The following is a 21,527-nucleotide window of genomic DNA, read 5'->3' on the forward strand; positions in this document are numbered from 1 at the left end:
GTAGTTAACAGAGCAATCCAAAGCCTGGGGAAAGAAGAACCATAAGCAGATGAGGCAAACTAGGCCATCTCCTGTTCAGTACAGAAAAACTGGCAACAGAGTACCTCCAGTGGATATTCTTATAGGCCTCCAACAAGCAGCAGATGGCATGGTGGGCTGTTGATGCTCACCTGACCTCCTGACAGCTGAGTCTCTGCTGCTTACCAGGGCAGGGAGTGGTAAAGGGGAGGCAGTGGGGAGATTGTGAAATGCTCTCCCCAAGGAGGTTTGCCTGGTGCCTTCGTTACATATATTTAGGTGCCAGGGAAAAACTTTTCTCTGCAACCAGGTCTTGGGCTGATTTAACATTCCATGGCCTTGTAAATGTGCTTATCGGAGGGGGGATTATTGGTTTGTTTTTGTTTTATTATGTATTTTGTGTTCTCGTTTTGTATTTTTAATGCTATGAACCGCCCCGTGTAAATAATAATAATATAGGCAATCCTGCTCCCTGCAAGCTGGCTATTTAACTGAATGCTAAAATAACTACTTGGCGATGGTTGTAAACATGTGGCTGATTCAGCTCACCTTACAGCAACACATGTGTTGATTTGATTGTCTGGCAGTGTCAAACTGAAATGCTTGCGGTGATTATTTTCTGAGAAAGCACAGAAATGTGTGGACTGTAATTTGCCCCTTTCTCAAGCAATGGATGATAGATGAGTAATGTGGCATCAGGGTGAGGCACTCAACACATCGCTAATGCTTTCAGAGAAAGTAACTCCACAGGCTTCCTGAGAAATCAAGAAAAGCCAGCGTGGCCTGGAGAAAAGTGAAACAGTGATTAGGTGAAACTCTTAGTGCAATAATTTCTGAGAAGAGATATCAAGTCACCCTGTGCATCATCTTTGGCTGCTTCTTCCCACCCTTAATATCGCTCTTTCATTTGCATGAAACAAAACATGGCGCTTCCTTCAGGGTGCTTTGATTACAAGACAAATCGAGCATGGAGAAAGATGGTTTCAGCCTGATAAAATTCTCATGAAGCTGAGGGCTCTTTATATCATAACCCATTATCACACCACACTTGAACTTTCTCATCCTGCGGCCACTCCTGTTTGAGTACTTATCCATTAAGGGCATCGTGGCTCCCAATAAAAATCATTGCTTCTAGCCCACGACTTTGGCATATTGGCTTGTTAGCAAGGGACAAGGAGCTAAATGGAACGTTCTGCTCACTGACAAGTAATAAATGTGAGCGCATGGATGTAACCTTCTGTCCACTGTCATAGATTAGCTATAGGCGTTGGGCTATAATCAATTAAATCTTTGCTCTAGCAGAAGGCAGTGCAATTACAGTGGTGCCTTGGGTTACAGACGCTTCAGGTTACAGATGCTTCAGGTTACAGACTCCGCTAACCCAGAAATCGTGCCTCGGGCTGAGAACTTTGCTTCAGGATGAGAACAAAAATCGGGTGGCGGCAATGCAGCAGCAGCAGGAGGCCCCATTAGCTAAAGTGGTACCTCAGGTTAGGAACAGTTTCAGGTTAAGAACAGACCTCCAGAATGAATTAAGTTCTTAATACAGGTACCACTGCATTTTTGTTGGCAAGCAACAAAAATTCAGTGGTACCTGTATTAAGAACATAATTGCCAACAAAGGTCCGTATAGTTAAAGCTATAGTTTCCCCAGTAGTGATGTATGGAAGTGAGAGCTGGACCATAAAGAAGGCTGATGGCTGAAGAATTGATGCTTTTGAATTATGGTGCTGGAGGAGACTCTTGAGAGTCCCATGGACTGCAAGAAGTTCAAACCTATCCATTCTTAAGGAAATCAGCCCTGAGTGCTCACTGGAAGGACAGATCCTGAAGCTTTGGCCACCTCATGAGAAGAGAAGACTCCCTGGAAAAGACCCTGATGTTGGGAAAGATGGAGGGCACAAGGAGAAGGGAATGACAGAGGACGAGATGGTTGGACAGTGTTCTCGAAGCTACCAGCATGGGTTTGACCAAACTGCGGGAGGCAGTGGAAGACAGGAGTGCCTGGCGTGCTCTGGTCCATGGGGTCACGAAGAGTCGGGCACGACTAAACAACAACACTGTATTTTTGCTAGTGCAACAGGACTCCCCCCCCCGCCCCTTCATGCACCCTCCCTAAATCTACTCCAGAGGGTCAGGAGAACCCCCCCCCCCCAGAACAGCAAGTAAGGGGACGAAGTGGGAAAGTGCTATTAGGAATCGTTGCTCTGGCTCCCTAATCAGGGAGCCCGCCACATGGCAACAATTGTTGCAGATCCCATTTGTCCATGAACTGTATTCAACATTGCACTAAGGAGATTGTTCCACCAGCACAAGTTGCTGCCGTGTGGAGGGCTCCCTGATTAGGATTCCAGTCACTCCACTCCATTCCAGTGCTCTTCATTCTCTTTTTTATTCCTCCTCTCCAAAAACCAGTTAGTGCTCGGGGGCCATTGAGCATACATGGTCATCACTGATTCCCCCCCCCCTTTTTTAAAAAAAAAGAATGTGCGCAGATGATAATGTTTTGGTTACATAAACAACAGCCCTTACTGCCTTTATGTCAGAAAGAGAGAAAATGATATAGCAAAGGCCATTTTTTTCTGCTATGCAAACCATTGGGGGGCGAAATCTGCTATTCAGTGGGGATTAAGTGTCACTGGTGAGAATCCCATTATTTTCAACCTCTTGGAGGACATAATTTTAAAAGCACTCCCTTTTAGATGGGAACCGAGAGAAAAACATTGTGGCTGAATAGTGAAGAAGCACTTTGAATCTTTAGAATTTGAGGTGAGGAAAACAGTTGAATATAAGATTCATCATAACTAAAGGTACTATGGAAGTAACAAGATCTGTATGCTTGCTGTTCATCTGATCAGCTTGTACATTTGTTCATGGTGCTTAAGAAAATTTTAAAGGTTCAGAACACCTTGTTAAATGGGGAACTCAACCTGTAAACTTGTGCTGTTGAAGAATGGGAGAAAGACAGCACAATTTGAGTGTGTGTCCATTAGCACCCAAAGTCTGCAAGTGTAAAGAACTGTCAGGAAAGGAAGGGAGACAGTGACATCGAGCGAAAGGCATTAAAAACTTACCAAACCCTCTGAAAAAAGGATTGCAACCTTTGGTCTGGGGAAAAAAAATGTGATGATCATTTTCCACTTAATTTGGAAAACTGCAGGCTAATACCAAAAGAAACTGGAGCTCCACAAGCTCCTCTTTCTGCATCAAGGAGGATTACGTGGAAGCAACAGGGCAGGAATAACTGTGGATTAACTGCCCATTCATATAAGCAATGCATGTGGAATTAAATAAAAGGGTTACCACAACAGACCGGGAGATAAATTTTGTAACATGGAGGGAAGCCACAGATTAGGGGAACAGCTACCAGGAAGTGACTCAGCACAAGCCGTATAGAGATAGGACAGGGGGGACAGAGAGTTAAGAGTTGAAAGCAAGCCTGTTTAAATAAAGTTATTCATTACTTCCTTACTAAACATAATTTCTGAATTGGTATATGGGTCAAACACCTGCAAGGAACAGTGTTTGTGGACACACATGACAGTTACCCAGCATTCCTAACTGCGTATGTTAACAAATCCTCTATCTTTTACTTTTTCATAATAATATTTTTTATTAATTTTTCATTAATAACAATCCAATATAGGCAACATTAGTACAATACCAAATCATAATTTAATTTAAAAAGCCAATTGTCAGATTCCAAATTAAACATTTTGGTTGACTTCCCATGTTCTGATTTTAGGAGATTTTTAGGAGATGTTGATTCCTTGTTCCTGCTCCAATCTTCTTATTTAATCCAAATAATACAGTTCCAGTGTTGATCCTTTATTTTAACAGCCACTGGTGTGTTGACTTTCGTTCGTATTTAACTGTTCCATATCCTTTAATTTGCAAGAGGAGTTTATATCTGGTAACTTTCTGTGTGGAATTTGTTTTAAAAAAACAACAACAACGTTTCTTATTGCAATCAATCATTTTCGGCATTTCCCCTCTACTCCAAGCACTCAATTTTACTGTGTAGTGACATTTCGCCATCTTGCTTTTCTTAAAACCGAAAGTGGTCTGACGTCTTGTGTCCGGCCATTACTCCAGGCAGACTTCTAGCGTTTTCTTTGAATACTTTCCCATCCGATAACAAGCCTCTATCTATTTCACACTGATACCTTGCCTTGCCATAATTTCATCTTCTCATATTCCAAGGCAGACGTTCAGAGCTACTTTAGCTATGAGCCAGAGCTTCTTGGCCAAACATTTTCTTCCATTGTGTACCATGGCTCTTTAAGGCGATCACCTTCACCGTGGACTCAGATTCACCTCAGAGATTGAGCTCAGCAACAAAAGGATGATGGGAGCTGAAGCCCAGCATGATCCAAAAGACACCACATTGGCTAATCCCGCTCTAATGGTTTGCTGCCGTGATGAGGAACAGTGCCTTTACAAAAAGGAAAAGTGCATATGGATGAGCCATCATTTCTAAGGAAGGCATTACCTTAATCTAATTAGCAAGAACAATAATGTTAGGAGTTGACCCAAGTGGAAACTGCTTCATTATCAGCCATTACGCTTCTGGACAAGTACCTTATACAAAACAACACTCAACGTACAAAGGCAAAGATTCGAGCTCCAAATACTGCTATAAATCAGTGGTATCCCACGAGTTTCTAGATGGTTAATGGGGAAAGTGGCGTGAATTACTGTTTAACAGGGACATTGAATCTTCAAATGAACTGCATGCCCACATTTCTAATAGCTGAAAGCTGTAGCCAGGCATAATAAAAATAATTGAAATGAGCTCTTGAACCTATTCGTCTAGATGCGAAGTAGCTAAACGAACAAGAGAAGCATCTTCTTAAAAAAATGTCCAAGTGTATATGTCGTCTACATGTAGGCAATATTTGCTCCAAATGGCCTTCATTACCGCTAATAATACAGGATAAAGAGCAAAGAGTTAAACATAAAACTTGAAATAATTTTTATTACTTGGAAAGACATGCATGCACTGGACTGCTTTGACATTCCACATTATCATTGCTCAATCTGCCGTTCCTTATGGGAAAACAGAATGCAATAGCGTATACTAATTAAAAAGTATCCAACTACTGAATGTGGAGAACTTGAATCTGAGTTTGTTTCATTCTGATAAAATTTCAGTTTGAATACCCTCATATATGATGAGGCAAAGAAATAGCACTTACAGTCGTACCTTGGATCCTGAACACCTTGGTACTTGGACATTTTGGCTCCCGAACGCCACAAACCCAGAAGTGAGTGTTCCGGTTTGCAAACGTTCTTTGGAACCCAAATGTCTGACAGGGCTTCTGTGGCTTCTGATTGGCTGCAGGAAGCCACGCTTTAGTTTCCAAACATTTTGGAAGTTGAATGGACTTCCAGAACAGATGCCTTTCAACTTCCAAGGTAAGACTCTATTTTAAAAGAAGGAATCCCATTGTACAGCGTAAGTCCACTCTGATGGCTAAATGTTAGATGTTATTTCAGCAGTAGCAGACATTGGTGGGGTGTGTTAATCTGAACTCCAAGGAGGAGTTATGCTTACTGACTTCCCATCACTGGCATAGCTGTGGCTTACCTAAAGAGGAAAATAGAGACAAGTGCAGCGTGGTGCAAATGCACTGGTGGGAATGCCAGGTTGCCTCTGCCAGCATGTCTGCAATTCACCAACCACACCATTGCCTCCCTCCCCTTTCAGGTAACCCTCCAGGATGTCAGTGTTGGGAGGTTAGGTGAGTGTACCCCTCTATCTACTACTGACAGGAGCGTCTCCACCCCCATCGTTCTGCCCGGACGCTGACATCCATCAGATGTCAAAGCGATAAACAACTACCTGATATTCAGAAGACATCTGAAGGCAGCCCTGTTCAGGGAAGTTTTTTATGTGTGATTTTAGTGTATTTTTGGTTTCTGTGGAAGCCGCCCAGAGTGGCTGGGGAACAAATAATAAATTATTATTATTATTATGACAGGAATCCTGCCCCCCTAAATGGGCCTGATTCCAAATATGGCTTTGATTCTACATAAGACTGAAACCTCAATTTCCAATTTTAAATGCAGAGAACAGAGAATGGGAAACAGCTGGACACAATCACACTCAAAAGTAGTTATTTGCCGTATTTATTCAGCAGTGCATAAGTCACATAATCAGAAGTGCTTATATGGTATACATAGAGTAAGTAAACATCTTGAACATTTTCTCCTTGAAATTGCACCAGGAAGGAGAGAGGAAATGAAACCAAAGCAAGAACAAATTTATACAATAATCCATGTTGGCTTTGTTTATTTGCAGTAAGGAAACTTTCCAGGGGAGCCACAATAGCTGGTGGCTAGAGCATGCTGCTGTCGGAATGTCAATATGCTTATTTTTAGCTGTATCATGAACCTTAAATAGCTATCATGGCCTTAAAATAGGTCGTCCCCCCGCCTTATGCAGCATAAGATCAAAAGTTATTTATTTCATGCTCAAATGGGGCTGGGGAACCCTGATAACTTGCAAAGGGCAAATTCACATAGTGTCACCATGAGAGTTTCTCAATGAAATGTATAAATTGTTTTGACTAAAAGAACAAGGTTTTTTATTATGGTGAGGGTAGAAGGAAATCTAAAAGTAGCTATCAAATAGGAGGGGAAATGTCATTTTTATTTCTAAAGTAGCAATGTCCTTTTCCAGGAAAAATAAGCAATAGTTCACTTGATCTCCCGAGCATTTGTTCCTACATTCACTAGAAGACCCCCAGCTCTGAACGTGAATGTAGACAATTTCCTATGTGAGGCAGCAGCTCCATTCAAATGTAAGATCACATAGGAACTCAAGCCTCATTTTGGCATGCAACTCGCGAATTAAAAAAACACATGAAACAGGGTGGAAGGAGTTCTGCATGTTAAGCTCTGCCCTCCCTCCCCTTGCTATGCATGTCCTTTGCCAGAAGTTATGGGACAAAGTCTGAAGCAGAGAGCCTCCTTTCCTCACAGATCACACAGGGAGGTCCACAAGTAGAGAAGGCTCCCCTCTCTGGACTTTGTCCTCCAACCTGTAGAGAGGGGTGTGCATTATCACATGTGGGGCTGAAGTGTAGAGAGCTTGTCTTCACTTGCTTTGCTTCTAGGCAGCCTTTCCAGGTGAACAGCATGCCAAGATAGGGCTTCAGTTTGCCTGATTTAACCGTCTCAGAAAGGGGAGGAGAATTGTACAGGGAATCCACATGATCAATGACCCACGTTCGGCCCACTCAGCAACCTTGTACTCATGTAGTCTCGTCACATATTTTAGAGCCTTGGAATATCAGAGCTCTAAAATGTGTAGGGCATCTCCATTGTTATAGGAATTCTAAGGTCTCATATATAAAAATCATATGTATGTATTTGCCTTGTAGATTTATGAACATTATTAACCACATGTCTGAAATAGTACAGGAGAGCAATCCTGAAGCCATTTTGACCTTTCCAGCCACCTCAAAAATTCTCTGCAGTGAGGAAGGAAATGGGAAAACCTCCCCATTGTCTCATTGGTCACAGATCCTGTTTTAAGGGTGTATTGTGTATGAATAGGTGGAGCAATCAAGTGACCATTATCAGTATGCTGCCAGACAGGATTTGCGTTGTAGACAGTCCCTTGTGATGTATTTCTGCTGTAGTCCGCCTCCTTCTGTGATGCATGTATGCTGTTTTGGGGGGTGGTGTCTGGCTACAGGGTGGGCAACTTCAAAAGTCTATGTAAGGGCTTGCACACCATTGTTCTAGGTACCTTCTGCCTCCTGCATGTGGTTGTGAGCACCCTGTTGCAACAGTTAATAAAGATCTGGCTTACTAGCTGCTTTGCTTCTCAATATTCTCTGGTTGGCCTCTGTTATTTTCTCATACCGATAGAGAACCTACTTAAGGACTCTATGCGGGCTCTTGGATACCACTTTAGTGAAAAGGAGCAGTATGTTTAGGGAAGTTTTTAATATCTAATACCTGTATTGTTTTTAACATTTGATTGGGAGCCGCCCAGAGTGGCTGGGGAGACTCAGCCAGATGGGCAGGGTATAAATAATAAATTTATTATTATTATTATTATTATTATTATTATTATTATTATTATTATTATTTTATAACACCATTGTTAAGTTGTGGGTGAACATATCAGACGACACAGCGATACTTCAAACAGCTCGTTTATTCACAGGCCAGAACAGAACTGAACTGAAGGGTTCAGCCAGCCTGCTTATATAGAGCTCCACTAGAACGCAACAGTAACCATTTTCTGTAACTATCCAATCACTGAACGTCACTTTCAATCCCTTATTTGCATATGTGGACCTGAGTGAAAACCATCTACAGTATCCCCCTGCTGGCCTAGGGTGAGAACTTTAGTACATAACAACCATGAGTATGGAAGCCTCTCCGCTTCATATAGTTGCCCTCCATGAGTTGAAGGAATGACAACAAAGGGGGCAGAGCTAGTGTACTCCTCTCCGCTGTCCCCAGTTCATGCTTTCTGAATGACGTCAGTGTCATCAGCACATAACCCTCTGTCAGAGAAGCAGTTGCCACTTCATTAACCCGGGTACAAAGAGCTCTGGCCAAACTGATTTAATCAGCCTGCATGGATAAGGTCCAAAACACAAGCGGCTAGTTACACGAGGTTATCTCCGTCCTCAGAGCACAGAAAGCGAAAGGTATCCCACAACATTTAAGCGTCCTTCAAAATTACTGCTGAGAAAATCGAAGCAAAATTATATACAGATTGATTGCAGTGAGCACATTCCTCCACCTCTTCCATGTCCTTTACTCTAATTTTACCTCTAATTAAAATAAAAAGAAATAATAATAATCAGCATGACTGAAGATGACAGCAACATATATTGATGTCCTATTGCATTCATTCACATCTGCTGTCACCTTCATACTTATGTTTCCAGGCTGATGCTTATAGAATTGTGAGGGTTTATTAATATTATTATATTCTGTTCTGCACTACCACTCAGATGCATGTGACTTTGAAATTTATTTCTTTAAGTGTGATGCCAAAAAGCTTATTTCAAAAGCAGACATGTCAGAGCATATGTGCAGGGCAGCTGAGAATAGTGATGTTTTGACACTGTCTCACCTCCAGACAAAATTTTGTATTATCATCTATTAAAATCACTCTTGGAAGTCAGTAATGGCCATTATCTATTGTTAAAATAGCATTCACTAAGCCAGACCAGAGACATAATCCACATTATGGTATTATTTTTTTCCAAGGGACAAGTTGAAAATACATTTCCAATTGATGACAGACGTCCTGGCAGCAATTTCATCTCATGGTTATTTCAGTACAATATCCCAGGATGATAGAGAGTTTTATAATTAATGGCAGTTATGCTGGACATGCTCTGATAAGAAATGATGGGCTTGCCATTTACAAACATCAAATTTTACGAGCTGGAAATGAAATGCAGTCATAACAGGCCAACGGACCAAGGAGCGATATGAGCTGTAATTTCATGATAGCATATCTGGTGCTGGCAAAGCAAAAGTAATTCCCACTGGAGACTGATTTGCTGTGGGATTGGCTTAGCAGGTGAGAGGTGGGAGGAAAACGTTCAGAAACTGCTCTGTTGATTTAGAGCTTGAAAACATTGTTCATTTAAAACAAATGGACCCTTCCACAAATCCCCACCCCCAGATTTCGGCTTTTGCAATTTTGACATTTAAGGGTGCTTTCCCCCAAGTAGGAAAATAGGAAGCTGCCTTGTACTGAATCATACCTTAGGTCTATCTAGCTCAGTATCATTCATATCAACTGGCAGTGACTATCCAGGGTTTCTGAGGGGAAACATTTCCAGCTCTAACTGGAGATGCCAGGAATGCTGCAGATATTAAATACTGTACAATTTGAAGCGACTGGAAGCATAAGAACTGATGCCTTTGGAAATGAACCATTGTCCAGACCCACAGAAATATTATTCAAACTTTTACTGACAGAACTTCCTTTAAAACAGAATTTAAACACCAAAAATATCCATACAATATATTGTGCTGTCCATCACAGGCTCAGCATCTTACAAAATATGAAATAATCCAAACAAACAGACCTATAAGCAAAGGTCTCTCTCCCCCACCCCTGCCTTCTTTCCAGTCTCTAAGCTGTTTGCTGTCCCTTCAGGAAAGCCATTTACATGAATTGTTCTCCCTGTAGTGTTCAGAGAGATGACTCCATTTCCATCTTCACTCCATTAAGTTTGGGAGGCAGACTCAAGGAAACTCTTTTCAAAATGGAGATTGGACCCAATACCTCTCACATGATTGAAGTTTACAACCCTCACATGTGAGCTACCAGAGATCAGTTAGTTAATCATTAACTCAGCAAGAGCTCAGAGTTCTTTAGAAAACCTCTTGTGGAAAAGACTCCAGTGTTAGCAATACACATTTAGCCACTTTCCATTTTAAACCTTCATTCATACATATACATTTTTTCATTTCTCTGTGAACTAAACATTATACTTAACAAGGAATTGTACCCAGGACCTTTTGCATACAAAACAGACGCTGTCATGCTGAGCCTTTCCTCCATTTTATTTGTATTTGCCTTCGTATATTTTATTAAATGAAACAATGACAATTTTGAGCACCAAGAAAGTAATTCAGAAAACAACACGCATGATAAAGATCCCCTGGAGAGAATCTGCTCTCCAGTCTTCAAACAGAAATTCAATGGGACAAAATCTGTGGTAGGAAATGCATTGCACATAGCTCTTTCTGGACAAAGTAGGCCAGGGGAGGGGGTCCACCTTATCATATTGAGGGATAGGGTGGGGGGGAGGAGCAGCAATTTCTTTATCATCATCTCTGTCCTTGTACGTGTATGTTGATAACCTTACAAGAACAAAATGCATCTCTGCCAAGGAAGAAAAAGATGTCGAGCTGTGATGCTCCTAAATCCTCAGTGGAAGATGTGATATAACATAAAACACGAAAAGGAATCTAAAATGACAGCACCCATTAAGTCAAGGAACTAGGTGGATGGTGAGAGAGGTGGATAAAGTTAAGATATTATCCTCAAAACGCTTACCAAGAGCAGGCAGATTGAGGTCAATGAAACACTGGCAATTTTCGGAGCATGCGAGTGCTTCCTTTGGAAAAACACCTCCCTATCACAGGGAAATTGAGGGAAGGAATCGCCTTATGATAAGTCCTCCATCTCAAAATTGGGTGTCTGAATTGGCCTTTATTTTAAGTGGTTGGAAGATAGCAGCCATTAACATCTGGGTTCCTCATGTGACAAAATTGCCAGGTATCCTCAGGAGGAACTGTGTAAATCAAGCTATCACAGGGTAAGTGTTTCATCAGGCATTGATGGAGAGGTACAGTGAAATGTAGGGTGTATATGTGCTTGAGTATGACTCCTGTACTAAAGGCAATAAGGACTCAGCTTACTAAGGGATGATGAAAACATCTGTCAGTCAGTCCACATGGAGATGTCTCCAGGAGGAGGAATAGCTGCGGTGCAAAATGCAGTGAGAAGCACCCCTGACTGTATCCAGGCATTATCTTCTCCATGCCCCTGTGTCCCTGGGCAACTCTGAGGGCTTTGCAAACATCTGAACTGGCCCTCAGAGATATGTTTTGCCAGCATGCTTATTCTGACCAAGAATAAAGACACGGACTCTCGTGGAGCTTTTACAGTTTCGGTTTATTAGACCAAGATGTAATTGCCACGAAGGAATCAATTTTTTTCCCAAGTAATGTGACAAGTGGGCCTCACCAGCATTCGTTTCATCGTTTTGATTATTGTTCCATTGACAACATTTACTTTAGGACAGAGGTGGAGAACTTTTTACAGCCTTGGGGCTGCATTCCATTTGGGGCAATCTTCTTGGAGCCACACATCGGTGGTGGGTGAGACCAGTCACAAAAGTAGGTTGCAGCTTTTTACAACTCGAGCCATGCAAAAGCCAAAGGTTTCTGTAGACACATCTGTCCATCCAGATAAGCAAGAGGCATTGTGAAAGTTCAAGAGCACATTCCAGTCAGGCAAAATATCGGTACTTAAGGAGGCTATAGAGGAATGCAAGGAACAGGAGAAAAGAAAGCCATACTTCCAACCTACTGGGGTGAGATACTGTGCTTCCTCAGGTTACAGACGCTTCAGGTTACAGACGCTTCCGCTAACCCAGAAATAGTACCTTGGGTTAAGAACTTTGCTTCAGGATGAGAACAGAAATCGTGCTCTGGTGGCGCAGCAGCAGCGGGAGGCCCCATTAGCTAAAGTGGTACCTCAAGTTAAGAACAGTTTCAGGTTAAGAACGGACCTCCATAATGAATTAAGTTCTTAACCCGAGGTACCACTGTACATGGTGAATAGAGCAAACAGCCCACAGAAAAGAAGAGGCCTCAGAGAAAAATTGCACCCCTTTAACCTGTGGAGTGGCCTCTCTCTTTCCATAACTGTCTCACAGCCCCTCTACTCTGCTCCTTCTCTCAGCATTTCCTAGCCTAATTTGGTGCTTCCAGATTCTGGTGCTACCTTTTCCAGATGAATTCATCTGGCATTCTGATGGTCACAAGGCCCTTTGGCTCCTCCTGATCCTTAGTCAGGGCCAGGCCTAATATTTGGCAGAGTGAAGCAGCAGGTTCTGAGGAGTAGACTGAGGTGTATGTGTGGCGTGTCCTGTGCCTCCTTATCTAGCCTGCTACCCTCAGGTGCCTTGGAAGACATTGTCTCATTGGCAGTGTTGACTTTTAAGCTTCACCTACCAGACCAGTCGGACCCTGTACAGGGAACAGATGGTGGGAGCCATTTTGTCATTTGCTTCAGGTAGCAGAAGGCTGTGGGCCAACCCTGCCCCTATATTCACTTTTCAGCCCCAACCACCACTACTTCCTTGGTGCAGTGAAAGCTCTGCATAAAGAGCTATGTTGTTGTTGGTGGTGGTGGTGATAGTGTTGTTGTTGCTGCTGTTGTAAAACATATTCCTCCTCCTTTATGGCAGGCAGATGCTTCATTAGAATCAATTCCACTCTCCTGGAGAGGATTACCTGCACAGGAAAGAAAAACTCATCTAAAAAATGGAGGAGCAATCAAGATAAAATTATGCCTGGCAGGTGCCCCTGTTTTGCTTTTGAACCTGAGCCTGGCCACTGAGAGCTCTCAAAGACGCAGCTCTTTCTTCCTCTCTTCCCAGCATGGAAGTACCCTGAAAGCTTTATTCTCAGAATTAATGAAGGACCTGAAGGATATCCTGCTGAATCATGCACAATTAATTAGGTCAATGATATGGGTGGCTTCCCGCAAGAAACCTACTGCAGTGACATTTTTAGATAGGGCATTGCCTATCTCTTAGTCTCATTCCCAAACATTGTAAGACATGTCAAGTCATTGAATGTAATGGTATTCCCCTCCCCCCCCCCGCCCATAACAGCCATGGTCTTATTTTATTTTGCTTCTTTCCGTTTGCATATATTTAGGCAAACAGATCAGTAATTATTCCCTAGAAGGTGGAGGGAGCTATCTCATCGAACATGCTTTTCTTTTGTTTTTCTTCATTGGACAACAGCTCCCTCTATTGCTCTACCTTTTTCTTATTTTCCCTCTTTCCTTTTCCCAGTTAGAGTCAGGATGTCAGCGCAGGTTACAGCTTGTGATTTTATTTGATATGTCAAAGCATTCATCTGTGAATGAAATGCAAAAATATTTCTGCTCAACACACCTTGGATCATTCTTGGGTTTTTATATGCCTATGATGGATTGATCTTATCAGCAGTCATGAACAATTGTCACTTGTGGAAAGGAGGCCATAAATATTCTTGAAACCAGCAGCCTCCGATTTGATCTCTCCTGGGTCCATTGGCCATTTCACGGGTTTATGTAGGATTGGAAAGCAGAGAGAGGAAACCATTTTCAAGCAATTGGGCTATCGCTCCCCCTCCTCTCCTATGCCAAGTTATTTATTAACTTTAGCACAGCAGGAGCCAGCTCAGCATTGCTGTTATCTCTCAAAATATAAATATCTAAACAGCCTATGGATCTCTAGAGCAAGAAGATGCATTTGTAAGCTGTGCTAGTCTGTCTTTGATGGCCCTCTCTGTGGGAAAATATTCATAGAATCATAGAAATGGTAGAGGCAGATGAGACCTGAGAAATCATTCACTCTATGGAGATAGGAAAGCATATATACCCTCGAATCAATCTAGCAAAAATGATAGTAGTCATCTAAAATATGAGAAATGATATATTAGCCACAATCCTAACAGCACAATCCTATGTGTGGGGATACAGTCCCAGTATCCTGGGGCTGGCACCCTTGCTCTGAATGGTCTGGAAGTTTTTCACTTGCTCAACCACCGTGCATCATCTATAAAATGAAAATAATATGAATGTGACATGACTGGCATAGAGGTGAATATGATAATTTGTATACTGTGAAAACATGGCATGATTATAAGAAAAGAAGATGGGGACCATGAAATTGAGAGGAGAGCTGAAACGAATTCTGAAATGCTCATTTGAAAAAGCAAAGATTCAAGGTTTATCATTTGAACTTTGTAGGGGATTGTGTGAAAATGGTAGAGATTGGTGGAAGGGTATGTCACAAATTGAAGGTAGTGCATTTTGAATATCTGACAAAGGTTTCTGCAATTGGAGGTGTAGGGTATGGGGGTACATAAATAAGTTGCTTTTGCAAGGGTGGCATGGTGTTGAACATCAGAAAAGGATAATCTGTTAATTTGGGTTTCTCCCATTTTTGCATTTTTTCCCCATTTGAAATTCGGTACCTGACCACCACCACCTCCCAGGATCCATTGCCTCAGGGATAGATGAACTAATCAGCCCAATTGCATCCCATTTCAGTTTCTCTGGCACTCAATTATAGGTCCATCCTGTGTCATGCAACTTTTTTCAATACTTTTTTCCAGCTGGCCCCTGCGAGTGCTCAGGACCAAAAAGAAAGCATCCCAGTTTGGATCACCCAGATGTTGGAGGGTATGCTAAAAAAAGTTCTGTTTCTGGCACTATTTATCTGGTGTTCCATTCACATGTGGGAATCATAGCTGGATATGGCAGCCATTTTGCATGCATTTGTGAAGCAACCCAGAGGGCAGGGGTGGAAACTGAGTGGCCTTCAAGATGTTGTTGTTCTACAATTCTCATCCTTCCTGACCATTGGCCTTGTTGGCTGGAGCTGATGGAAGTGGAATCCAACAACATCTAGAAAGCCCCAGGTTGCCATGCAGTTTGTTTTTCGATAGGGTTAGATTCAGACTGAGTCATGCTTAGAATAGACCCATTAAACTTAAGTAAGTTAACAAGTAAGCTTGTACATTTATGTATGGGGGTACAGGAGACCTAATACAATAAGACTAAAAATTTGTTTGAAAATATGAAATCAGAATTCAACATTAAAGCCTGCTGGAAGAAAACAATCTCCAGTAAGCATCAGAAGTTCAGCAGAAAGGGAGTCAATCTGACATAATTGGGCCTATAATACTCAGTCCAAGGTTCTTCGTTCAAGCCATGGGAATCTGGCTTGAATCTGAGCCATGGGAGACTACTAACAGTGACTTCTCTGAGGACCTCACTGATTAAAGAGGAATATAAGGGATCAGGCAGTCTGAACCTGGCCTAGCCAGTGCAAGCTTTTGAGCAATGGGTGTCCCCATCCACAGTCTAGCTGCAACATATTGCACAAGCCAAAACCTATGGACCAGCCTCAAGGGTAGCCCCACATAGAGTGGACTGCAATAACTGAGTCTTGACATTACGGATGCGTAAATGACTATGGCCAAACTACCCCTGTCTGAGAATGGCCATGGACTGCATAACAACCATAACTAGCAAAAGGCTCTCCTAGCCACATCCATGATCACCTTCACACTCCCCAAACTGTTCTTGCAGAGGGAGGACAGTCCCATCTAAGGTAAAGGGACCCCTGACCATTAGGTCCAGTCGTGGCTGACTCTGGGGTTGCGGTGCTCATCTCGCTTTACTGGCCAAGGGAGCCGGCGTACAGTGGCGTATGTGGCCAGCATGACTAAGCCGCTTCTGGCGAACAAGAGCAGTGCATGGAAACGCCGTTTACCTTCCCGCCATTTATCTACTTGCACTTTGACGTGCTTTCAAACTGCTAGGTGGGCAGGAGCTGGGACCGAGCAACGGGAGCTCACCCTGTCACAGGGATTCAAACCGCCAACCTTCTGATCAGCAAGCCCTAAGCTCTGTGGTTTAACCCACAGCGCCACCCGCGCCCCGAGTCCCATCTAGAACAGGCGTTTTACTGATCCCCTGAGCATGGCAACCACCAACCCACAGTGCCTCTGTTCAAGCTCAGCTTATTGGGCCTCATCCACTCCACCAATATGCCCAGACAAGTTACTCTAAGGATGACTCAGTCTGGATCCAAGCCATAGTATAAAACTTTATTTTACAGCCACTTCTTCCATCTCCCCAATTACAGTATTGGAGAATATCATCCCATCTTCTCCAAGGTGATGGGGCCAGGGAGAAAAGGGAAGACATCTAATCAGTGTGGTGCATTCTATTAAATATTCAGCATTATGCTAAACATGACTCTGTAGCTCCCTTACATAATGAAGGAGGCTATTCATGCCTAAGCAGAGAAGGTATGATATAGAGGGATTTCAAATTGCTGGGCTGTGGAACCAGGAGATTTGATCTACTGAAGACCAGCCTCAGGTAATTTATTCACTTTTTATTAGCCACAGCACCAGCAGACTGTGTGTGTGGAATACATATCAGCATCTCAGAAACTCTATTCACCAAACATAATATGTAAAGGTCGTTATGAACCTGGAAAAGAGGCAGTTTAGTGCTGTATAAAAAAATATAAAAAAACTCTTTTATATCTATCCTATTCATCCACTTGGGCACTCACATAGGTAATATTATTGTGTTCAGCTGGAGCGAAAGAAAGAAAGAAGAAAGAAAGAAAGAAAGAAAGAAAGAAAGAAAGAAAGAAAGAAAGAAAGAAAGAAAGAAAGAAATGCACTTAGATGTGGTGACATTTCTTAAAACAAGTATATGTACCCAAACCCATATTGACAGAATTGGCGTGTTTTTATCCAAGAGCTTTTTGATTAAGTTCACTGAGGATGAAAACAGGCCAATGACATAAAACACAAGTCTGGGAGCATAGATCACTGATTCTGCACTGTACAATAACAATAGGAGGCACATAGTTTTCAGAGAAGCGGCAGGCAGAGGTCCACTGTCCACAGCTTTCCCTCCTGCAAACCCTCTGGCTCTTTGCCCTTGCTTACAGTACGTGTCAAATATGCTGTTAGGAATATGGAAAGTGCTTTATACTGAGTCAGATCATTGTTCATCTAGCTCAGTAATGCAGACACTGACTGGCAAGGGGATTTCAGGGTTTCAGACAGGGGACCTTCCTAGTCCCTGAACCTGGGACCTTCTGCATGCAAAGCAGTTGCTGTTCCACTTTGCTATGGTCCTTCCCCAAAGATGTGGGAGAAAAGCAACTTCAGGGGGAAAGTGGCAGGCAGGGCGTGGGTTAGGCACCTTCAGCTGCCACTTCTTCCCTAAAAAAAAAGTCTCTTCCTCAAAAAAAAAAAAAAAAGGTTTCATGTGCATGTTTTGCAGCCTTTGCAAAAACAGACCACAAACCATCCTGGAAACTTTCTAACACATCAAATCAGCATTCATTTTAAATACTAACATTTCTGTCAATCGTCAGCTATAAAATAATGTATAAAACAAATACTACAGATTATGGGTGATGGCCAACTAACAGTATGATCCTAATCTATTCAGAAGGAAAGCCATGTTGAATTCAATGGGGCTTACTTCTAGGGTTAGGAGGGGTTAGGGTTGAGGCCTAATGCATCAAGTTAGAAGGTGACAAGACTTTTGCTCTGGCAAAGGAGAATTCTACCCTGGCTAATTCTTCCCTTCCGTATATCTGCCATTCCTGATTACTCACAGGTACGTGGGGTTAGAATTGCAGCCTACATCATAATACAAGCAGAACAAATAGACAGACTTAAGTTACTCAACTGCATCAATTTCAATGGGGCTACTCTGAGTACAACCAACATTGGATAGAACCCTATTTCATTTACACTTCATAAAATTTATATACCACTTGATTGTAGAAAACCTATGGATTGCAAGCTATCAAATACCAACGACTTAAAGGCTGGCTTCCAGTACTCTTTTAAATCAAGTATGCAGCAGATATTTGACCTCAAAATCCATAGAAGAAAGCTTCTCTACTGTTTGTATGTACAAACTTTAACTCCCAAGAATCCCTGAAATGCAGAGGCCGTGTGATAAACTGTGGCTGTGCAAGTAATTTGAAGTATTCCCTGATACAATTTGTGCCCAAACTGGCTGTTTTCCACATGCCATTATAGCAACTATTACCGAATGGGCTTCAGATATAATCCATAAGGCACAGCATGGTTCTGATACCTCTCTCTCTAGTGTATCATTTCTGGCATCATTTGGTAAACATGTGAATCTGTGCAGGAACGTATAGGAGGCACCGTCTTTCATATGCTGAAATTACAGTTGCTGCCCTGATCTATACAGCTATAGATATGTGGGTTAGCTAACAGCTGGAATCTCTCTGGGGTTTTTTTAGGAACACACTCAATTGTGGCTTGTTTAAGTCCAGTACTGATGAAAGTCCCTGTAAACTAAATATTTTCCACCTGCAAAGACAAGACTCCTATCTAAATTCCACTTCGTGCACTATCCAATTCAAGCTGAGCAGTGAAAGCCTTTAAAGTGCTGGGCTATGCTGTCACTAACCACAGTGCCGACATTTAAAAGGTATTATCATTTGCTTTGGACTTTGTACCACCCTGGTGCCTGGATTCCCCCCTAGCTTGACTGTCTGATCAGTGTGTGTTTTCCTTTAGGTTAACAATCTCAAAAGCTGTGATCTGATTAACAAATACAAGAGGATTTCAACTAGCAGAGCACACATGTTATCTGGGTCTGACTTGGAAAGCGATATGCAACAGGATTTGGACCAGAACAAACTTTAAAAAGATGCATTAATTATGTATATAAGAAGGCCATATTTTACTGGCTGGCGAATTCTGCACCAGCTGAAGTTTCCAAACCGTCTTCAGAGGCAGCCCTAGGTATAATGTCTTGCAGTAATCCAGCCTAGAGGTTACCAGAGCATAGATGACAAAAGTTAGGCTATCCTTGTCCAGACAGGGATGCAGCTGGGCCACTAGCTGAAGCTGATGAAAGGCACTCCACATCACTGAGATCACCTGAGCCTCAAGTGATAGCAAAGGATGCAAAAGTACCGCCAGCTGCATACTCACTCCTTCAGAGGGAGCATAATTGCATGAAGAGCAGCCAACCTCCCATCCATCTGGTCTCAGGAACCACCAAGTAACAATGCGCCGCTCTTATCTGGATTGGAATTCAGTTTATTGGCTCTCATCCAGTTTGTTATCAAGGCAAGACAGCGGTCCAGCACATCCACTGCCCCTACAGATGTAAAGGAGGAATAGAGCTGTGTGTCACCAGCATATTGCTGACAACGTACTCCAAAAGTCCAGATGACCCCACTCAGCATTTTCATGTAGATGATAAACAGCATGGGGGATAAATTCCAACACCAAGGAACCCCACATTGAAGGCTCCACAGGCCCAAAAATCACCCTCTGGAAGACACCATCCAAGTAGAACTGGAACCACCCCTGCTGTAGAATCTCAAGAATCAGGAGCATAAGCAGTATTTGGCATAGGCCAAGTTTTCAAGGCACAGTTGAAGCCCATGCATTGTTACAGGGACTGGCATGACCATGGGGCCACCACTCAAAAGGTCATGTCTCTCATGCTAACCAGACTTTATGGTGCTGCAGGAAAACAAATGGGGTATGTTTATGCAGCGGAGACAAGTTAGTAGCCTTTTACCAACATCCAGGATCTCTTCCAGAATATGCAAACAGTAGGGTGATGGTGATGGTGCAGAAGACTCTGCTCCTGTCTAGAGCCAGCTCCAGGCTTGGGTGACCCATAGGAATCACGCCATCCTAGTTCATTCATACCTGGGCACGATGGTGGTTGAGGCTGCCAACAGGGCCATAGACAGTAGTTGGGCCTCCTACAGATGTCTCCACTACTGTGGTCTCTCGCATTTCCCTGTGCATGCTGTGTGGTGGTACAAGACCCAACATGTGCATAATTGTTGCCATGTCTCAACATATCTACTACACCTGTACATGCATAGGTTGCACATGTATAGCCACATTGTGGATGTGCCAATGAATATGAGAACCATGTGGCATGAAAGCCTGCCTACACAACACACACACACACACAGAGTGCATTCATGCACCACATAGTGGAGAGTTTGAACATCTGTAAAGAGCTATATTATCTCTGATTCCTGGTACAAGAGTTCTGAGAGAGGAAAACAAGAATCCTAAGGATCCCCAGTTTAAAATCTGGTGACAATGCCAGAAGCTGAGAATTGCGGAACAAGCCTACCCATCTAATCTAGTATGAAAGAGGTTTTTAATAGCAAATAGAGTAGAATTGGGCAACTCTGTCTCACTCATCATGTAAAGGAGAGTCATCAAAAGCACACTAATGGGATTGGGCTGTGGCTTAAGCCATTCCTCTAAATTTTGTCATTTATTATTGGCAATTTATAATAAAAGAGAGTGCTCTTTAAAAGTGGTTAGTGGCCGTTGTGAGGTTTTGTTTTTGCAGTGTCTGGTGCCCTCTGGTGGTTTCAGTTTGATACATTTAAAGTTTCATTCAGCTCTCTTTCTAGACAACTGAAAGCTATAGGAGAGTAGTGGAGATAATCTCCTTAACTGCAAAATGAATGAGGATTATTGACAAATTCAGGGGGAGGGGATCTAAACTATGGACTAGTTTGCAAATGTTTATGCCATGGAAACAATTTAATGCCCTTCATTTGGCATGGAATTTGTGTCACAGATGTGCGTTGGCTTCAGACAAATCATGAATCTGAAATCAAAACAGGGTGATTCAGGAGTCATCAGAAGTGAGTCAAGGGTTCTCTGAATCAATCCAAGCCAAGTCTGGTTCCCACAATGCTCCATTAATGATTCAGAGGTAAACAAGGGCATAGACAGTGTGTCCATAAAAATTGAAACAGTTACATGTACACTACTTCTGAGCAGTGGCAGATTCCAAGGGTCCCACTGCACACCTCAGGTGCCTTTGTGATATGTGGTGTTGCTTTCACATATGCACAGGCTAAGCATGATATGGAAATGTGGTGCCTCCCCACTTGTGGCATGCTCCCCATGAAAGAGTTTGAATTTTAGGCCTAATTTCTCTGAAAACATTATCCTAATTTCATTATATCATTTCAGTGCAGATAGTTCTTCAGCTACCACATAGCTTAGGTTCGTTGGAGTGTGCTGGCTATTCAGACAAGACCAGAAGACACCAGGCAGGGATTATATACAAAGCTTGTTGTGATAAAGATACAGAAATGTGTTGCTTCAAAGTTATTGCCAATAGGACAAAGCTGATACTTGCAGCT

Source organism: Podarcis vaucheri (assembly GCF_965113315.1).
Source record: "Podarcis vaucheri genome assembly, chromosome: 4".
NCBI lineage: Eukaryota > Metazoa > Chordata > Lepidosauria > Squamata > Lacertidae > Podarcis > Podarcis vaucheri.